This window comes from Heterocephalus glaber, unplaced genomic scaffold (genome assembly GCF_053883595.1).
Source record: "Heterocephalus glaber isolate CG9 unplaced genomic scaffold, H.glaber_assembly_v1.0 deba00001531, whole genome shotgun sequence".
In the NCBI taxonomy this organism is placed as follows: domain Eukaryota; kingdom Metazoa; phylum Chordata; class Mammalia; order Rodentia; family Bathyergidae; genus Heterocephalus; species Heterocephalus glaber.
The window spans coordinates 24539759-24562153 of record NW_028258329.1 but is presented as its reverse complement, the minus strand read 5'-3'; the positions used below and the strand labels follow the sequence as shown (position 1 = coordinate 24562153).

General features: G+C 40.0%; 1 long non-coding RNA gene across 1 annotated transcript; it reads right to left on the bottom strand.

The window, feature by feature from the left end:
- Positions 1-4706: 4706 nt before the first annotated feature.
- Positions 4707-22369, bottom strand: LOC110347468 (uncharacterized). The gene is made up of 3 exons (XR_015441801.1): positions 22205-22369; positions 15613-15681; positions 4707-15473 (listed from the first exon to the last, which is right to left on the bottom strand). It is a non-coding gene; the product is annotated as an uncharacterized LOC110347468 (long non-coding RNA).
- Between the last annotated feature and the right edge of the window lie 26 nt (positions 22370-22395).

Here is a 22395-nt window from a genome sequence, read left to right as displayed (position 1 = left end):
AATTTTTCCAGTATATATAATTTTCAGAGAGAAATACTGTGTACTAGGATGGTTGAGGGAGACAGTTTCTGGTATTCTATTTCTTACAATTAATGAAGCCATAGCAGAGACACATCTTTTTCGAGTTCAGAGATGTTTTAATTTTAATTTCTGAGTGGTTCCAACGTGTATTGGATGTCATCCTAGGGCTGAGAGCACTTGCCTGGCATGGGCCAGGCCCTGAGGTCCCAGAACTACCGAAAATAATTTCTTTCCTTTGAAGACGCAGTGAGTAAGCCATTTAAGTTTACAAGCCACACACTGATTCTTCATCTTCCTTTATTTATTTTAGTATATGTGCTGCTGAAGCAAGCACTATCTTCCTTTATTTATTGTCACAACCTTTTTTTTTTTTTTTTTTTGGTACTGGGGATGGAACTCAGGACCTTATGCTTGTGAGGCAGGCAAAGGCACCACTGAGCTAAAGCCCCGGCCCATATCACAACCTTTTAAGGATAGTAAAGATCATTTTTAGCTTACAGTCAGTGAGCTTATAGTCAGTGGACTATAGGTTACCCATCCCAAAATAAAACAAGTAAATCTGACAAGTGTTTGAAATGAGCCCAGGTGTGAATTTACAGGTGTGAATTGCTGTGTTTAGCTAGAGGTCCCAGAGAGATATGTCACCTGGCTACCCGGATAGACGACTTTAGGAATAAGAAGAATGTTTGGGTCTGAGTATAGACTTGGACCAACTCATCTCTATGTAGATGATCCGTGGAGCTAAGGAAGTGGAAGAAGCTCCCTAAAGAGAATATACAGACCGAGAGGAGAAGAGGGCAGATGACACAGGTGAAAGAGATCCAGTGTTGAAGGAAGGGTGAGTAAACAAGAGAGGTTATACGGCAGACTGGAAGGAGTGGCCAGGGAGGCAAGAGGGTCTCCAGGCCTTCAGGTCTTGGCTCCAACCAGTTAGAAGCGAGGAACTTTCGGTAAGTTACTTAAGTTTCTATAATTTGTTTTATGTCAGTTCATTTCCTCTATTTTGTCTGAGAATTATGAGAAATAATGATTATAAAACAAACAAGAAGTTCTGTACACACAATCTTATATATGGGATATATACGTATTAAGGTTCTAGCTCTCTATAATAATGGATCCTGTAACTCAGTCATCTTGTGCAAACTAAAGGTGCTTCTTTTTTTTAGTACTAGGCATTAAACTCAGAACTTTGTGCTTGCCAGGCACTTGCAGTGCTACTGAGCCACATCCTTGTCCCCTAAAGCTGCTTCTTGAGGTCAGAGTCTTTATCTTACTCATGCCAGAGCCTCGAAAAGATAAAAATAATGCAATAGGTTTCTCTTGGGAGTCACCAACTAGCTCTACAGATAGTTCCAGACACGGAGCAATGGCAGCAACACCTTCGTTAATGTGAAACCCCAACAATTATATCTCAGCATAAGAATACTGCATTAGGAGAAAGTATAAATGTAACTAAATAATGCTTTATAGGGGCTGACGATGTGGCTCTGTGGTAGATCCATTACCCAGCATGCACAGGGCCCTGGGTGTTTCATCCAAAGCAACAGACTCAACCACGCACCCACCCAGCCACACACTCTCACACTGTATATATGGGTAAACATTATTGAAAAAACCCTCTCTCTTTCCCTCTCTGTCTCTCTCTCTTCCTTCATATCTGAGGTACAGCCTTTGAATTCTCTTTCCTGAAAGTCTCTTTACTTAGGGTAAGCCACTTCCCCTTCGCTGTCCTGTGGTTGTTGTTTTGAACTCCTTCCTTCTTTTCTTCACTCTTCCAACTGGTACTTACAGTCTTCCAAATGTGGAGCTGGGGATACAGTGAGGCATGAGACCCAGAGAGAATCTAGACTGAAGTGCCAGGCTGTTGGTTAAAAAATTTTTATAGTGGGGATTGAACCCAGGCTACATTTGCACTTGCAGTCCTCCTGCCTCAGCCTTCCAGAGTGCGGGGTTTATAGATATATACCACAATGCCTGGCATGTTAAAAATTATTTTATGTTCACAAATTATGTATTTTATTTAGAAAATGTTTAAAATAGAATAAATTATAAAACTATGAAAGGGAGCATAAGTATTACATGGTTTTTTTTTCTGTAGGACTCAATTAGGAGATCTAATTTCAATACTGTGCTACTTTTTTCAACCATGGAGACGTTTGTTCCCTATAAAATATTTTTATATTTATATATCTGTAAAATAATTTGTAAGAGATAGAGGGGTTATATAAGAACAAGGAAATATAATTATTCAAACAATATATAGTTGCATATTACTTGTGATTTTGCAGTATTTGAGAGAACCTTATGTTTTGAGTTGGTATTTGCATTGTGTTGATCTAATTTGAAATCATTAGAATTTTTTTCTTTTTTAAAAATTAATTTTATTGGTACATTTTAGGTATACAATATAATGACATTCATCGTTGGAAATTTGCACCTTTACATAATCTTTCTTGCTTCTAATTTTTTCCCCATTCCCCTGCCCTCCCTTCAACCCTTCCATCCCTCCCTATTTACAAGGATTGTGATTCCATTTTTTCATTTTCTCATATTAATTCCATTCCCTTCTTTCCTTTCCCCTACTCCTCCCATTTCCCCTTCCCCTTTGCCCCCTTTTTTTCCTATTTCACATTATCTGTTATACCTTTTAGTCTTCATTTACACTTTCAGTTTCTCACTCTAAGAAAATATTCGGTATTTACATGCGTGTGTCCTATTTATTTCACTTAAGAGTATCGCCTCAATGTGCATCTATTTAGCTATAAATGTCTCTAATTTCTCTTTTTTTATGGGTGAGTAGTACTACATTGTATAAAAACCCCCACCTTTTCTTTGTCCAGTCTCCAGTTGATGGGCATTTGGGTTGCTTCCAACTTTTAGCTATTACAAACTGTGCCATTATAAACATGGGTGCACATATATCACTGTGGTATGATTCTTTTAATTCTTTTGGGAAGATACCCAGCAGTGGAATAGCGGGGTCAAATGGGACTTCCAGCCCTAGTTCTTTGAGGTGTCTCCATACTGATTTCCAAGGTGGTTGCACCAGTCTACACTCCCACCAGCAGTGGAGGAGGGTTCCTCTTTCCCCACAGCCCCGCCAGTATTTGTTATTGGTTGATTTCATGATAGCAGCCATTCTTTCTGGGGTGAGGTGGAATCTCAGCATTGTTTTCATTTGTATCTCCCGAATGACCAGTGATGTTGAACATTTTTCATGTGTTTATTTTCTATTTCTACTTCTTTTTCTGAGAAATGTCTGTTCATTTCAGATGCCCATTTTTGGACTGGGTCGTTCAATTTGGGAGGTCTGATTTTTTAAAGTTCTTTATAGATTCTAGATATTGTGTGGGGAATAGCAGGTGAAAATTTTTTCCCACATTGTGGGTTGTCTCTTCACACTGATGGTGGTTTCACTTGCTGTGCAGAAGCTTTTTAATATGAAGAGATCCCACTTGTTGATTGTTTGTGCTAGTTCATGGGCAGCTGAGGTTTTGTTCATAAAATCTTTTCCTACACCAGTGTCTTCAGGAGTTCTACCTAACCTCTCTTCCAGCCGGTTCAGTGTTGCTGTTTTAATATTTAGATATTTAATCCATTTCAATTTTAGTTTAGTGCATGATGAGAGATATAGGTCTAGTTTTAATCTTTGGCAAGTTGAAACCCAATTTTTCCAGCATCATTTATTAAAGAGGCTATCTTTCCTCCAGTGAAGGTGTTTGGCTCCTTGGTCGAAGATGAGGTGGCTGAGTGTGTCTGGAGTTGTTTCTGCATCTTCTAATCTGTTCCACTTGTCCTCAGGTCTGTTTCTTTGCCAGTACCATGCTGTTTTTATCACAGTAGCTTTGTAGTATAGTTTCAGGTTGGGGATTGTGATACCCTCTACCATGTCTCTGTTGCCTAGAATTGCTTTTGCTATTCTAGGTCTCTTGTTCCAAATGAATTTTTGAATTGTTTTCTCAAGGTCTGTGAAGTATGCTGCTGGGATTTCAATTGGAATTGCAGTGAAGCTATACGGCAGTTCTGGAAGTATGGCCATTTTCACTATGTTGATTCTTCCTACCCAGGAGCAAGGGATGTCTTTCCATTTTCTGATATTGTCTTCAATCTCTTTTCAGAGTGCTACAGTTTTCAGAGAAGAGGTCTTTCATTTCTTTTGTTAGGTTGATTCCTAGGTATTTCAGTGTTTTGGATGCTATTGTGAAAGGAATTGTTTGCCCTATTTCTGTCTCAGTGAGTCTGTTGTTCGTGTAGAGGAAAGCTACTGATTTTTGTGTGTTGACCTTGTATCCAGCTACTCTACTGAATTTGGTTATTAAGTCTAGAAGACTTTGGTGGAGTTCTTGGGGGTGTTCTACATAGAGTATCATGTCATCTGCAAATAATGACAATTTGACTTCTTCATTTCCTATCTTAATCCCTTTTATTTCTTTCTCTTGTCTAATTGCTGTGGCTAATGTTTCCAGAACTATATTGAACAGGAGTGGTGATAGTGGACATCCTTATCTTGTTCCTGATTTTAGTGTGAAGGATTTCAGTTTTTGACCATTTAGTATGATATTGGCTGTTGGTTTTTCATAGATGGCTTTTATCAGATTGAGGTAGAGACAGTCTATTCCAATTTTTTTGTAGGGTTTTTATCATAAATGCTTGTTGGATTTTGTTGAATGCTTTTTCTGTATCTATGGAGATGATCATATGGATTTTGGCTTTGGCTCTATTGATATAGTATAGTGTATTACATTTATTAATTTGCATATGTTGAACCATCCCTGTATCCCTGGGATGAATTCCACTTGGTCAGGGTGTATGATCTTCTTGATGATCTTCTGCCTTCTATTTCCCAGTATGTTATTAAGGATTTTTGCATCTATGTTCATGAGTGAGGTTGGCCTATAGTTGTCTTCTTAAGTTCAGTCTTTCTCTGCTTTGGGGATCAAGGTGATGCTTGCTTGCAGGAATGAATTCAGGAGTATTGCTTCCCTTTCAGTTTCACTGAAGAGTTTAAACAGTAGTGGCACTAGTTCCTCTCTAAATGTCTTATAGAATTCAGCAGTGAAGCCATCAGGATCCAGGCATTTCTTAGTTGGTAAGTTTGTAATTACATTTTCAATTTCATTGATTGATATTGGGTTGTTTACAATTTTTAGATCTTCTTCATTCAACTTTGGTAATTCATATGTATTTAGGAATCTGTCCATTTCTTCTGTGTTTTCCATCTAATTGGTGTATAGGTTCTTGAAGTAGGTACTGATGATCCTCTGGATTTCTGCTGGGTCTGTTGTCATTTCATCTTTTTCGTTCCTAATTGCATGGATTTGGGCCTTTTCTTTCCTTTTTCTGATAAGGTTGCCTAAGGGTTTGTCAATTTTGTTTATTCTTTCGAAGAACCAACTCTTGGCTTCATTGATTTTTTGCATCGTTCTCTTAGTTTCCATTGCATTGATTTCTGCTCTGATCTTTATAATTTCCTCCCTTGTATGAGCTTTGGCTTTGTCCTGCTCTTCTTTTTCTAGAAGCTTGAGGTTCAACATCAGTTTGTTTAATTGGGCTCACGCTGTGTTCCTAATATGAGTGTTCACTGCTATGAATTTCCCTTGTAAGACTGCTTTCATTGTGTCCCATAGATTCCAATATGTTGTATTGGCATTGTCATTTAATCTTAGGAACTGTCTGATTTCTTCTTTAATTTCTTCTGTGACCCATTAGTTATTCAGAAGTGTGTTGTTCAATTTCCATGTGTTTATGAAATCCTTGCAGTTTCTTCTGCTGTTGATCTCCAATTTCATCAAACTATGGTGTGATAATATACAGGGGATAATTTCAATTCCTTTGCGTTTACTTAAACATGTTCTATGAGCGGGTATGTGGTCTATTTTCAAGAATGACCCGTGTGCAACTGAAAAGAATGTGTGCTCTGATTTTGTGGGGTGGAACACTGTGTCAACATCTATTAAGTGCATTTGTTCAAGAGTTTGATTGAGTTCTAATATTTCATTGCTAATATTTTGTTTAGTTTATCTATTTGTGACAGTGGAGTATTGAGGTCCCCCACTACTATTGTATTAGTGCTTATTTGATTTTTCATGCCTGTTAGTATTTGTTTTATATAGTTGGGTGGACTAATGTTTGGTGCATAGATATTTATGATTGTCATCTGTTCCTCTTGGATTGTCCCCTTTACAAGGATGTAGTTTCCTTCTTTGTCTCTCCTAATCAGTGTTGGTTTGAAATCCACTTGATCTGCAGAGAGGATAGCTACTCCTGCTTTTTTTCAGGTTCCTGTCGCATGGAGTATTGTTTTCCACCCTTTAACTTTCAGGCTATGAGTTTTCTTTTTGAATTAAGTGTGTTTATTGTATGCAGCATATTGTTGAATCTTGCTTCTTGACCCATTCTGCCAGTTTATTTCTTTTGATTGATGAATTGAGACCATTAACATTGATGGTTAAAACTGATAAGTATTGACTTATCCTTGTCATGAGTTTTTCTTTTTGTGGGATTCTCCCCCCTTTGTGGTTAATTTCTTGTCATGCCCGATGGATTCATTCTGCTGGGCTTCCTGGGGTTGTGATCCTCTTTGTGTTTTCCTAGGATATTTTCTAAAATTCTTTGGAGTGCTGGTTTGGTATTCATGAAGTTCCTCAGTTGCTCTTTGTCATGAAAGTATCTCATTTCTCCATCAATTTTGAAAAATAGTTTTGTAGGGTACCTCAATCTGGTTGGAGGTTGTTTTCCTTTAGTGCTTGAAGTACGTCACTCCAAGCTCTTCTTGCCTTGAGGGTTTGCATTGAGAAGTCTGCTGTGATTCTGATGGGCTTTCCTTTGTATGTGATTTGTTTCTTTTCTCTAACTGCTTGTGGAATTTTGATCTCCGTTGGGTTTCTGGAGCCCTAACTATTATGTGCCTATGTGTAGATTTTTTTTTGATCAGGGCTAGTTGGAGTCCTATATGCCTCACTTACCTGTATGTCAAGTTCTTTTCTGCTGCTTGGGAAGTTTTCTGCCATCATGTCTGTGAACAGTTTTTTTTTTATATCATCTAGTATTATGGGTACAATCTCTGCTGTTATCTGAGAAATTATTTCTGATTTCATTTTTTCCAGATCCTTTTTTTTTTTGCCTCTTCAGGGAGTCCAGGTGGTTGAATATCAGAGTGTTCCATCTTGTTTCCCTTTGGGGTTGCTTTAGGTGATCTGGAAGTCTGGTTTAGAGACTTGTTTACATGTCTTCTCATTTCAACATGGTGCTTGGGGTGCTGCTGGTGCCTGTGTGGCTCACCTCCTTAGTGCTGGGGGTGGCTCTGCTTCTCGGCTTGGGGGTGATGGTATGGTGGCCTGGAAGGCTCCTCCTCAGCGCTGGGGGCGGCTCTCAACAAAGTCACTATTATTGAAGTCTCCTATGAGTTTGTAGAGGTTTCAGTCCATTATCAGCTGGCTCCAAGGCAGCATGGCCGAGGGGCAACAGTTCATGGTGGTAGAAATAACAAAAGCAACAAGAGACTGAAATCATTAGAATTTAAAATATATGAAGTATCTTGCCTGGTTTTTAGTGAATACTTATGTATAACATAGTTTTGTAGAAGAAAGGAAACACTGTACTTCAGGAGTCAGATGGTTTGCATTATTTCCTAAGTCTTGGAAGTGGTTGGCATCCTCACCATACACATTCTGTCACTTTTCCAGAGCTTAGGTAACTTATCCAAGATTCCACACTCCACCTGATGAAGCTGAGGCCCCAACCCAGAATACTGGGGATTGAACCCAGGGCCATTTCACTGAGTGGTACATACCTAAGCTGGGCTCAAACTTGTGATCTTTTGCCCTCAGCCTCCCAGGGTGCTGAGATTACAGGAATGTACCACCATGCATGTCTACATTTCTCTTTAAAAGAACAAAGAAGGAAAAAATCAGCTGGGCATGATGGTGCACACCTGTAATCTCAGCACTCAGGAAGCTGAGGCAGGGGGATCATCCTGAGTTTGAGGGCAGCCTGGGCTACATGGTGAGTTCAAGGACAGCCTGAACTACACAGTGATACCCTGTCTCGAAAAAAAGCCAACATCCATCTATCTATCTATCTATCTATCTATCTATCTATCTATCTATCTTTTTGCATTGTGGTAAGGATCTGGCCTCTTAACAGGTTTTTAAACATTACAGCTCAGTATTATTAAGAAAATGTTGTGCAATAAATTTCTAGAATGCATTCATCCTCCATAGATGAGACTTTAGCCCTTACACTTCTCCAGGGTTGGAAGCAGGCCCTGACCACCACCTTGTTTCTTTCTATCTTATCTTGATGCAGAATGCTAAATTCAAAGTAGAAATTAACCTACTAATTCATCCACCAACAAGAGCTCATAGAAACTTATGTAGAATATGATGTATTCACTGGACAAAAATATTGCATATGTGTAAACCATATGTCCAACTGCTAGATACTGAGAACATGGCAGTGAGAGAGAGAGAGAGTCCAATTTCTACCTTTCAGAAGCAGAATTCATAGTGTACAGTGCCACAGGATACATTGGGTAGAAGTCTTTATGTATTGCTAGTGGGTTAATTCTAAAATCAGATAAGGACATAATAAAAACTATGCCTCAAATGTTTTCAGTGTATTATTTCAACTTAAAGCAAACAAATCCCTTGTCATTTAATAATCTGTTGACATAAAGCAAAAGCCTTGTGTTTGAGTATGTGTCTTAGTTACTTTTCTCACTGCTGAGACAAAATACTTGTCATCCAAAGTTAAGGGAGGAAAGGTTTATTTCTGCTCACAGTTTGTAGAAATTTCACTCCACCGTTGGCTGGCTCCATGGCAGGGTGGCATGGCAGAGCAGCATCACAGAGGAGAAACAGTTCTTGGCAGGCGGAAGACAACTAAGCAGTGAAGCAGCAACGGCAGCAACCAAGCCTGTCTTTATATTTTATCCAAGCTACCTGACCTTTGGGTGGTGCCTCCAACACCAGGGTAGGGCACCCTTAATCTCAGCAATACACGCCCCATATCTAGCCACCTCTGAACAATCCCACCTATGACCACATAGGGTTTTGGTGAAACATCTAGTCATAAGCTAAAACAGTATGTTAGACAAGTGGTGGTATCAATTAACTTTTTTTTGCTATTTTAATTCATCTTCCAAGTTTTACAATTTGAGTTTCTTAGAATAGTAAATTTTAAGACCCCTGCATAGAAATGAGTGTTAATTCTTTTTTTTCAAATTAAGTTTATTGGTACATTTTAGATATACAATACAGTTACATTCATCATTGGGATCTTGTACCTTTACATGATGTATCTTGGTTTTTATTTTTCCCCATTCCCCTGCCCTCCCTTCACCCCCTCCACCCTTCCCCATTTATAAAGGCTTTGTTTCCATTTTTTTCCTTTTCTCACATTTTTTCTTTTCCCTTCTTTCCTTTCTCCTACCCCTCCCACTTCTCCTACTCCTTTAGACCTCTTCTTCCTATTTCACAATATCAATTACACATTTTTTTTTTTTTTGGTACCGGGGATTGAACTTGGTTCCTTGGCTTGAGAGGCAGGTGGCGGAACCACTGAGCTAAATCCCTGTCCCCTCAATTACACATTTTGATCCTCATTTACACTTTTAGTTTTTCACACCAGAGAAACTATTCGGTATTTACACATGTGTGTCCATTGAGTATGGCCTCAATGTGCATTCACTTAGCTCCAGATGTCTCTAGTTTCTCATTCTTTGTGGCTGAGTAGTACTCTATTTTATTAAAAAAAAAAAAACAAAACACCCCACGTCTTCTTGATCCAGTCTCTAGTTGATGGGGAATTGGGCTGTTTCTAAGTTTTAGCTATTACAAACTGTGCCACTATAAACATGGGTGCACATACATCACTGTGGTATGATTCTTTTAATTCTTTTGGGAAGATACCTGGCAGAGGAATAGCTGGGTCAAATGGGACCTCTAATCATAATTTTTTGAGGTATCTCCATATTGATTTACACAGTGGTTGCACCAGTCTTCACTCCCACCAGCAATAAAGACGGGTTCCTTTCTTCCCACGACCCCGCCAGCATGAGATCCCAGTTGCTGATTCTTTGTGCTACTTCCTGTGCTACTGAGGATTTGTTCATAAAGTCTTTTCCTATGCCAATGTCTTTGAGAATTCCACCTAACTTATCTTCCAGCAAGTTTAGTGTTTCTGTTTTAATATTTAGATCTTTAATCCACTTCAATTTTAGTTTAGTGCATGGTGAAAGATAGGGGTCTAACTTTAATCTTTGGCAAGTTGAAATCCAGTTCTTCTAACACCATTTATTAAAGAGGCTATCTGTCCTCCAGTAGTGTTCATTCTTCTGAGAATTTTTGATACAAAATTTTATCAAAGTCTGGCCCACATGTCTTAGAAATAGTCTTCAAGTATACATGAATATTTAACATTTACATTATGTGCATCACATTGCTTAAATTATAGTCCTTACATGAGTGACTTCCAGTTGCTTCCATTTTATTTTTTTGGTACTGGGGATCGAACTCAGGACCTTGCGCTTGCACAGCAGGCAGCAGGACCGCTGAGCTAAATCCCGAGCCCTCCAGTTGTCTTTCAAATTTACAGTTAACCCTTGTAAAGATGTATTGCATGCACTCAGAGGTGACATTGCCTATTTGTGCCACCTGGGCTTGTTACACGTGAACTCCTGGTGTTTGCAAATGCCCCAGGTGACACCAATTCATGTATTGCTGTGGACTAGTGTTGAGCTCAAAGCCCAGGATGTCTGGGTCATCATACCTGCTGGACCAGACTGTGAGTCTGGCCAGAGAATTCCCACAGCCCCAATCCCTGCCTTCTTGGTTGCTGCTGGAGCTTCCTGGTTCCATAGAGTTGCACTTGTTCTGGACTTGGAAGTTGGTCACTCTTACTCAGTGGCCCGATGTGAGGAGATCCAGAATGGAGCATTGCCTGGCTTTGAGAAGTAGGATCCGGTGGGGCTGGAGTGAAAGTTCCCAGAAGAAGCCAATCCCTCTGTTAGGCGAATGATGTTTGCCACTGTGGACTGGATGTGAACCCAGACTTTCACTCACCTCAAGCCACCCATGTGATGTGGATGCCACCTCCCCACGAAAGATTTGCATAACCGTTCCTGGTGCTTTAGATGTATATTTTAACCATGATTCTCAGGTAATTTTTACATCTAAAACACAGCTATGTAGATTACAAGTTAAGTTTCTTAAAATTTGCTTCAACTTGTTGTGGTTGCCAAGGCTGTGTTTTTAGTTATTTTAACATAGAGTTAGAGCATAGAGTTAAGGTAGTCTGAAAATTACTGTGTAAAAATTGATCTCCATTTAACAGTTTAGGCTACAGGCTTTAGATGACTATACTTTAACAAATCAATATATATGTGTTCATCTATGGTTTGCAAGGATTCAACAGTTTTTGAAAAATAATTATTTTTTGGTTAAGAGTTGATGTACTATGACTGTTTTCCAAACTGTGGTTTTGATGGACCATTCATATATGTGTCATGAAAAGTGCATAGCATTTGGAAAATACTGAGTTACATAAATTGTGAGTTACATAAAGTGTGTGTGTGCGTGTGTGTCTAAACTGATTTCTAAATGATACTTCTCAGTTTAGCCAGTTATATCTCCACTGTTTTTGCTGGACAAATTTTTTAGGTTAAGTTTATAAGAATTTCAGAAATTTAAGAAGTCTGAGATTATCAGTGAGATTTCTCACTGAATGAAGTAATGATCAGTGTCTTCTGTAAACTCTCAGGGAACCCACTACACTACACTTACTTATCCTTGGCAGATTCACCTTCTGTGAAAATCAGTTGTGTGTGTGCCTTCTTTCATTTATTCCTTTCTTCCTTCCTTCCCTTTTTCTTTCTTTCAACTATAAATTTGAGGTACACAAATGTCTACATCTACTCTTGCATACATTTAAAAGTATACCCCCACTGGAAAAAGAGATCAAGCCCTACTTATCTCTAACCACTTAGCGCCCTCCCACGTGAGTATTTGAGGTGCTCCTGTGGTATCTGATTGAAGGGAGGTCAATTCTGCATCCTAGGGAGGCTAAAGCCTGAGAGAGGAGCAGCCTAAGTCCTGATGTGTTATCTGCCTGGCAAGTTTATTTGGGGGCTGCATTTGTGTTTGGCTGTCTCCTCCCTGTCCAGATTTCCATGTTTGTTCAATATATTTCCTCCTCTGAAAGAGTATGGTAAAAGAAGTTCCCCATTCCTACCTATCAACCTTCATTTTCAGTTAAATTACTAGGAAAATAGTATTTTTTGACTGATTAATTGGGTGATGTCAGTCTAGACAGACAAGGGTTTCATAGAATGCAGTGTGGTACTTAGAATAGTTAGCATTGTATCCTTGAATGCATATGCTATACTTTTTACCTAATCAAAAGTAACTTTTGTTTGATCAAATGTAAGATTGCCAAGTGCCTAATGAATACTTTGTGATAATATTACAAAACAATATGAACGTTTTTGCTTTTGAAAAATTACCTACAATTGAATATGGAATTATCAAAAACCCACTACAACTTTTATAAAAAGGATAGTTGCCATTTTATTTTTACAAAAATATCTGCATTTCTTTTTTGATATTCTAAAAGATCATATGGTCTTCAGAGGTAAAAGTTGTTGGTTACCAATATAGGTTCATATTGCAGAGTGGGAAATTTAATCTTCATCTGTAATAATTCATCTGCATTCCAGAATTAGTTCTTAATTTGTTGTTTTAAAAGTTTTTCCTAAAATTTTTCCATAATTGTTACCTTATTTCTTCACCAACACTTATTCTGTCCCTCACTATTTTCTGAAACATAAAAGCAGTGATATTTATAACCTGTAGCTAGGTATAGGGAATAAACACCTGGAGGCATAAAGGGCAGTTGTCCTGTTCTATTTTCTGGCCTTCTGCTGGAGTATTTAATTTTGAATGCCAATCTTATTTACAGAGATATAGGCTTTTATATTTAAAATATTTTATTTAATAATCAATTATATATCATTATTTCTAAAATGGTAACTTTGATTGCTTTTAGCTAGGAAATTCTATGGCTGGAGCATTTAGAATTTTTTTGGTTAAATTGATTTCAAAATGAATTGTATTTTGTTGTCTTATATCAAAGGTAAGGGGATCTTTAAGGTTTTGCCATTTTGCAGGCAGTCTTTTTTGTTTTTTAGCTAGTGTGTGTCTTCATAGCAAAACTCACTGACCCCATTTATCTCTCCTAAGGATCTCCAACAATTATGAAAAACGTTACACTGCCCTGTGGCTTGCTGATGTTGCTTTTATATTTCCCTGGAAATTTGCTCCCTTTGTACTTTTTACACAGGTAAGATGATTTTCAACATTGACAAACCTTGCTAGTTTTTCTAAGAAAAGTATTAGGCACAGTCCTTCCAGGCTATCTTTTTCTATACAGACTCAACTGTATAAAGAGGTTTCAAACCAGAAGACACATTAGAGGGCTGAGGATTTAGCTCAGTGCCACTCTACCTGCCTTGCAAACAGAAGCTCCTGATTATGATCCCCAGTACAAAAAAAATCAGGGAAGCAAGGGGTTTTGCTGACTCCCTCTCCCCAAGAAGATACACTGAGTCTCATTCTCCCCACTCTCCTGTGGACTGTGGGGAGGAGGCAGAGTACTCAAGGAGCCAGGAAGCATTGGAACCTCTGGTACTGCCAGAGGAAGAGGCCTGCCCAGTTGAAATAGTCAGTGATGACTATTTGAATTAGCACTGATGAGGCAGTGATGGGGAGAGAGGACCACAGAGAGTGGCCACACCTGGAAGAGGGATGTGCAGACAGGGACTGGGGTGGGGCAGGGCTCCACTCAGAGTGGAACCCCAGGGTTGGATCACCTGGCTATTCATGGAAAGTCAAGGGGCTGGAGGTTGTCTGCAGATGAGAGCAGTCAGGAAAAGGGAGGCTGTGATGCCTAGGATGGCCCTTCCAAGGATCAGAAGGGGGTCTTCTAAGCTATAGCAAAGGGGCTCTTGAGAATTAGGAGAGGGGTCAGGGACTAAAGATGCCAACACCCAGAGAAGCTATGTCTGGGGAAGACGGTGGCCTGCATTCAGATACCAGAGGCCCCGGGCTGAGGAAGGTGCACACATCCAGCCTGCCAGAAAAAACCCAGGAGCTGAAGGCAGATGGTCCCCAGAACTAAGGGGGAATAGTTGGGGGAATGTCATGTGGGAGCTTCCCACAAAGACAGCCATGGAAGAAGGACTGTGGGGTAGGACCTCTCTCCTCCCTAAGCCGTGCCATAGTGAGAGCCTGGCTCAAGGGAAAAGGAGCTCAATCTGTTAGTTACCTGAGGTTCTTGCACCAGGCCAGGCATCTCTTGAACACAGTCTGCTGTGTGAAGAGAACAGAGCATCACCTTGGGGACTGGCACAGGGTTTCTCATGGGGCAAGCAGACGAGGAGTATAACTGGGCCTGCCTGGCAAAAGGTTCAGCATGAGGCCGAGGGCAGACAAATGAGCAGAGGGTGGAGGAGGACATTCACTTGACAGGGGACATGGGCTCAACCCTCAGAATCCTGGAGGAACTACTGAGTTAGAGGCTGGGTAGCAGCAAATACCTGCATTATTAGGAGCTTTGAACATACCATGGTGGCCTCATGACATATGAATATATCACTTTCAAACTCAGAAAGCATGAGGGTTCTTTTCTCCTCTGAGATACACATTTGGGAATGAAGGTGTCCCGGTCACACATTTAGGGCTGAAACCATCTGCACTGAGAAGAGTCAGCAAGAGTTCTGTTGAACAGGAAGGTGCTGTAACCAGGCTTTCTGATCACAATGGGGGAACATTTTAACACATGTGTAAGTTGTGTCATTTCCATGTCCCTGAGGATGGATGGGGCCAGAGTCCTCTGGGAAGGAGAGCTCCTGCCTCACAGTGACCTCCCTTTGATGGGAAAAGGAAGTAATTGCACTTTTCTTCTGTTCTTAAAGAACCTTGTTGGAGGTGCAGTCTGAGGTCTGCTTACCTAACAGCCTGGTTCCTGGTGGTGCTCAAGCAGCACTGACCATAGATGCTTCCTCTCAGGGTCATTTGGAGTCCATATGGGAACTCCATGAGCCCTATGCACTGAGGGCCCAGACCAGGTTGCCCAGTGCCTCCTGTGATTTCTTCCTAGACCCAAATAATCATTCCCACTTTCTTTTTTTGGCCAGGGGACTGAGGTGAGAGCTGGGGGTTTACCGTATAGGCTAAGTAAAAAAACCCAGACATGTCCTCCTCCTCATAGTTCTCCACTTCTATGGACCAGTCTTTCTGCTTCTTCTGGCCAGAGGCAGGAAGTAGAGTGCTAATCGAGGGACTGGATCAAAAAGACCCAGCAGGTCCATCTGCCACTCATCTTCTGACTCCCACAGCCTCTCTTCCTTTTCCGGCCAGAGGCCTAAGGACAGAAGTTGGATGCCATCAACAGACCTGAGGAAAGAAACCAGGTTCACTATGAAACCTCACTCTTTGGAATTCAGCCTTTGATCATCTAAGCACAATGTCCCCTTCCCAAGCACAAAACGTTTTCCATTGTCATCTCCTTCAGAGTCATTTTTGCAAATTTTACCTTTGCTGTTCTCCATCTGCTTTCAGTTCTCCTTGCAGGGTCCATTGTTCCCTTCCTTCCAAACTCCACCTGTTGTAGACACATTGTCACAGGTGTGTGAAAGGCAGCTCTACTTGAGTCTCTGCTTCCCCTGTGCATCCTGGGAACACATGTTCTAACCCCTCCTTCCTACCAGCCCCACAGATTTTTGACTGATGGGGCTCTCCTTGTCCCACATCCTGTCTTTTCCTATTCCCTTCCCCGGTATGGAAATAATGATGGGAATGTGTTCTGGGAAAGGGGCAATCCATTGAAACTGTCATTGTGCCAACCTGGTAGAATGAACTCACCCAGCTCTAAGAACTAGCAGGGCAGGAGGTGAAACCATCTCATATAAGCACTATGTCTCTGTGGTCCATCACTGGCCAAAATATAATATGTAGCACGTGAATGTCTATTGCTTCTGTTGTACAGCCAGCCCTCTATGCATCTATGGAATTGTTTCCTCCACCTGAAGAGAAACTCTACCCCATGAAACCATGGATGCCCAGTCTCTTCTCACAGCCTCTGGGAAGCAGTGTTCTCCCATTGTCCCTATGAATGGACAGCGCTGGGATCCTTGTATGCCTAGCAGTCCTGTGGACTCAGACCACGTGTGTCTTTGGTGTCTGCCTTCTTCCTCTTAGCACAATGTCCTCAGGGTCCCTTGAGAGTGCAGGATGTCAGAGTGCCGTCCTTTCTGAGGAAGGTATAACTGTCTACTGTGTAGATAGATGACAGATATTGTCATAGCCATTTATTCATAATGGGACATTCGGGTGAATTCCACACTGGGATTCTAAATTTTGCTTTAATCCATTTCTGGTATCTGTTGATGTTAAGGCTGTCTGTTCTTTAGGCTCTGTGTGAAGGTTACTTGGTACTTTCATCCCTGGACATGTCTTCCAGCAACCCACACAAGGCATAGACTTCATCATGCAGAATTCTGCCTTCAGGGATCTTTGGCCTCTCTTCCCAGGGCCCTAGGACTTTCCTCAAACAAGTTAAAAGAGGCCTAGTGTCCTGGCCCATGATGTAATAGTAGCACTCAAGAAGCTGAGGCAGGAGGATGGCTGAGAGTTTGAGGCCACAATCACTATGTATCTCAGGCTGTCCTCAAACTTCTCACATCTGTCCATCCTCACCCTCCTGAGGGATGATATTACATAGATGTGCCATTCACCCCAGCTAGGAATCGGAGAACTTAGATGATATACCAAAAGTCCACATGATACAGGAGTTTCTCTGTGGCATAGCCATAGTATGTAGTGGTGGATCCTGTGGGAGGTGGGACCTACCAGGAGGGAATGAGGTCATTGGGGCTGTGCCCTTCAAGGCTCAGCAGGACCTTTTCCCTGGCCTCTTCCTCTCACTGGCTTCCTGGCAGCCAGGAGTTGAGAAGATTTGCTCTTTAACCTGTTCCCATCATGCCCTGTTGCCTTGGCACAGAACCAGAAGCAAAGCAGCAAAAGTTCCTCTTTTTAAGTGTCTGCTTCCAGTAAGAGAAAGCTAATGTATGCACTAACTTGGTAACTTAAATTCTTTTTTCAAGACTGTACAGACAGATTGATGTTGGGAACATATTCAGGATAGGAAGAGCCTGAATGTAAATCAGAGCACATTAATGATGATGAGCAGGGTGTCTCTAAGAGATTAATATTTAGATCTTTAATCCACTTCAATTTTAGTTTAGTGCATGGTGAAAGATAGGGGTCTAGTTTTAATCTTTGGCAAGTTGAAATCCAGTTCTTCCAACACCATTTATTAAAGAGGCTATCTTTCCTCCAATAAGGATATCACCGCACAGTTTTAAGAGAAGCATGGCTGCAGGCACTGATCTACCTAAGATAGGACTCTGGCCATGCTGACGTCACCTCACTGGTGAGTAGAATAGGATACTCAGGTCCTGGATGCTGGCATATCCTTATCCTGAGGGCCAGAAATGACCAAGGCTGTAGCATCAGCAGTTGACATGTAAGAACAAAGACACCACAGCTGATGAAGAGACAGACCCAAGTCCTGCCAAGGCTGCTTCTGTCCAGACATCAAAATCAGCAACTACTAAACTTGTAGAAACAATGCAAAATCAGAATCAGTGGAATAAGTGAATGAAGTGGCTGAAATACAAACTTCCTTACAATCTTCTGGGTAACAGCTTGAAGAAAAGAAATGACATAAAATTTTTCAGCATAGTAATAATTCTATAATAACTTCAATTATTAACTCACTCAAAATTCCAAAGAGTTTTAACCAAGTAACACTGTGCTTAGTGATGTGATGGTAAAGCCAGAGAGCACCCAAAAATCCATATTGTGGCTAGCTCTGAGTGTAGTTAGATGAAATCAAACTAGAAGCAAACATAGTTGATGTGTTCACCAGCATGATTCTATGGAACTTTATGCATATGTTAAATGTAAAAGAAATAATTTGTCTAAATTTGTTTTGCTTCTTCAGATCCAGTCCACTAGTTCTAGGAATATCAAATTCTTATGGATAAACAAATGAAAAAACTTCTAAATTCTTTAAGCAATCTCTCTCTCTCTCTCTCTCTCTCTCTCTCTCTCTCTCTCTCATAAACAACATGCATCAAATGAAGCAATGGGGAAGAAATTCACAAGAGAATACCCTCAGAATGTTAAACATATTCCTGAGCTTACACCCCACTCTCATTGTGCTCTATTCATCCAGAGTGTGTCACTCTCAGGTGGTGAGAAAAACACGCAAAACCAGGAAATTTAAATGGGGAACTTCCACAAATGCTTCTCAGCCTTCTTTCCAGAGGCTTAATTCTGAAAAGATATCACAACTCACCCATTCATTGAAGGTAGACCTGTGGCTTTTCTAAATTTCACTTAAAAATCCAAATATGTGTTTTTTGCTGAACACTAAGAAATTCTCCACCAGTAACAGGTGGGCCCAAAGTTCAATGCTCACACCGCCCAGAGTTACCACAGTCTGTCAAATTCAGAGCCCAGTTCTAATATGCAGCAACAAAATCAGATTCCAAAAATAACTGTCTTGAAGTGGCATATTACAATAAGAGATATTTATACTTTTCAGGGCACAAATTACAATTTTCTAAACATAAAGACAAATAGTTGGTGATGTTTAATTTAACCCTACATTGTGATCTTGTAAGAAGTGATTATAAACGTTCCACCATAGCTGGGCTTTGTTTTCCATACCTGTATTCACACCACTCTCACAGGCTCAACTCCCAGCTCAAGTTCAACTCCCAGCTTACACATTATCAAGACTCAGTACCAAAACTAAATAATAATACTAAAAAATGAAAAATGGATGTGATGTAGCGCAGAACAAATGACCTGAATTCAGTCAGAAATGCTCTTCCTATGACACTTAGATAATGCTGTTCACTTAAGTTTTTTTCCCATAACAATTCCAGACATAATTTTCTAAGTTCCAATTTGGCCTCATAAGACATTAGGTTAATGGATACTTGTAACAAAAGTCTTATTAGTCTAACTTTAACTAAATTTCTTAGTATTTTTCAGGCTTGTGACCTCTGAATCACATTCAACACAAGCCAGCATAAGACGACAAAATGGTAAATTACAAAAATTAATCTAGGAAGCCACTAAAGAATAAGAGAACAAGAAACTACAGTCCAGCAGCTACTGCACAACGCTAAAAAGACCAACCAAAGCTACCTGGAGGCAGAGAAAAGCTACAACATAACACAGGTGCAATTATTTTTACTGAAATTATCCCAGAAAGTTTCCCAAATATGACAAAAAATTTCAAAATACAAGTGAGGTTTCTAGAACACCAAACAACTGTGATGAAAAAAATGCTCAGCAAGATATGTTCCTTCTAAATTGCCAATTATCCAATAAAAAGATCTTTCAAAGCCATCACAGAAAAGCATTAAATCACATATAAAGATAAATCCATTACAATTATAGCAGACTTCTCAACAAAAAAACTTAAAGGCCAGTAGAACTTGGAGTGAAGTATTTCAAGCCCAGAGAGCAAATAGCTTCCAACCTAGTTAACATACCCTAAGGACATTTCATGAAAAAGACCAGAAGAGATATATGACTATGGAACCAGCACTCCAGGAAATACTCAAGAATATCCTACGCAGAAACTATGAGGTCAGTAAAACTAAAAATTCCAATAATATGAAAACATCAAGAAAGGTCAATGCATAAACAACAACAAAACAACAAACACAAAAGATAGGAACATTAAAAACAAAGGAGTCATCACCAAAAATGAGTAAATGATAGTAAATAATCACATCTCAGTAACATCTATATTAAAAGCCTCAACTCTCCAATTAAAGACACAGATTGGAAAACTGGATCAAAAACTGAGTTTAACAGTCTGTTGCATGAAAGAATTTCAACTAATCCAAAGAGAAAATCATAGACTAAAAATCAAAGGATGGAAAATGGTATTTCAAGACCAAGACCAAGACCCCCCCCCCCCAAGCAGCAGTAACAATTTTAATCTTAGATATGGGAAACTTCAAGTTAAAACTGTTAGAACAGACAAAGAAGGTACTACATACTAGTTAGGGGAACAATCCAAGAAGAGACAGTGTTTATAAATATTCATACACTAGAGCACCTATCTTCATAAAAGGAACACTGTGGAACAAAAAAGATCAAATAAAGAGTAACACAATTATAGTGGGAAATCTTAACACCTCACTTGCACAAAGAGATAGATTAAAGAAAAAAATCAAGAAAGAAATATCAGAACTGAGTCACAACCTTGAACATAGGGACTTAATAGATGTGTACAGAATATTCAACCCCACTACAACAGAGTATACTTTCTTTTCGGCAACACATAGTACTTTCTCCAAGATAGAGCTCCTAGGAGTCCAGAAAGCCTGATTAAATAAATATAAAAAACATCACAATCAGCCCATGTGTACCATCAGACTAGTGTGCAATGAAAATACCAATCAACCACAGAAGAAATCACAGATGATGTAGAAGCACCTGGAAGATTAATTACACACTACTAAACAACCAATGGGTCACACAGAAATCAGGAAGAAATTTAATAATTTCTGGAAGTTTAATGAACTTCCTGTAAAACCCAACAGAAGCTCTGGGACACTATGAAAACAGATCTAAGAGAAAAGATTTTTTGCAATCAATGCTGACATAATAAATAACCTTATGCTCAAATAAATAAACTTATGAGACACTGTAAAATACTGGAGAAACAATAATTCAGGGCCAAGTTGAAATTAACAAGAAAAATTATGAAGATTAGAGTGAAAATCAATGAAATTGAGATGAAAAAAATACAGAGTTAATGAATTGAAGATCCGGTTTTTTGCAAGAATAAACAAGATAAGCCTTTAGTGAAACTTTCCAAAAGAGAGAAAATATTCACACCTTTGCATTTAAAAATGAAAAAAGCAAAATCATAACAAACAGCACCAAAATGCAGAAGATAGTAACTGCTATGAAAAATTGTATTCCAACAAACTAGAAAATTTTGAAGAAACAGACAGGTTTCTAGACTCATATAAATTACTAAAGATAACCCAAGAAAAAAACAAATATGCCGAACAACTCAATAACATGCAATGGAATCAAGACAGTTACAAACAATTTACCAAATAAAAAAATCCCAGGACCTGATGGATTCACTGCTGCATTCCACAAAGACTTTAAGGATGTGATGCCACCTATACTTAAGCTCTTCAAAGAAATTGAAAGGTGTGGAGTGCTTTCAAATTATTTATAGCAATACAGAAATTTTCAAACCCTTAAGCTTAAAACACCCAGGCTCTTATTTGCTCCTATTTGTCCAGAAACAAGTGGACCCAAAACCCCTCCCAATAGGTGATACTTTATACTTAAACCACAATGTAAGCAATCACACACACACACACACACACACTGTGTATATATATATATATATATATATATATATATATATATATATATATATATATATCTCTCCTGTTAGCTTTAGTGTTCACAATGTATGTTCTTTCTGTTAGCCCTAAAGTCCTGTTACATACATCCTGTTAGCCTTTGGGTTCTCATAGCACTTATCAACACCTAGTGTGACTTTGGCAATATGGGGAAATATTGGGAATTTGGTAATTCACTGTGAATATAAAAAGGCAGAGGTCAAAGGAGATACCTTATGGGTATGAGACCCTGCATCGCAGACGTTAGTAAGTGTCAGATCCTCCAGATCTGCTACTAAAAGTAATGAGACCAGGGACCCAGCACATCACAGCTGCACGCAGCTCCAACCCTTACCTGAACGAGGGTCTCCGCACACCCACACCCACCCCCACCCCCCACTCCAGACTGGTGTAGCTGAGGCTGTGCCTGGGGCCACAATTAGACGGCACTGTGGGCTCGAGTGTCACAGTGGGGACAGGATGCAGGGAACCAGGAATTAACCATGACCCAGCTCAAGGAAAAAGGGACTAAAGCACCAAAGACCAGAATTTCAGAGTCTGGAGCTAAGCAGGGAGGCTGTAGTTCCCCGTAGCTGATTTTGGCCACTTCCTTTTAGACCTTATCCCGATTCCATCCCATTCCCGGCTTCTGTCCTACAACATCACCATTGCGTGGCTTCAGGGTCTCTCAGAGTCCTTCCCACGCAGCGTGCAACCAGTAGAAGTCCCAGAAGGTGGTCTAGCAAGATGGGAGGCTCTCGGCAAAGTGCTCCGAGCCTGCACTCCAGCGTCACGACCCCGGAAGAACCCTCCTATATTGGCCCACCTGATTGGGCAGTTCGTACGGCCCGCCTCCT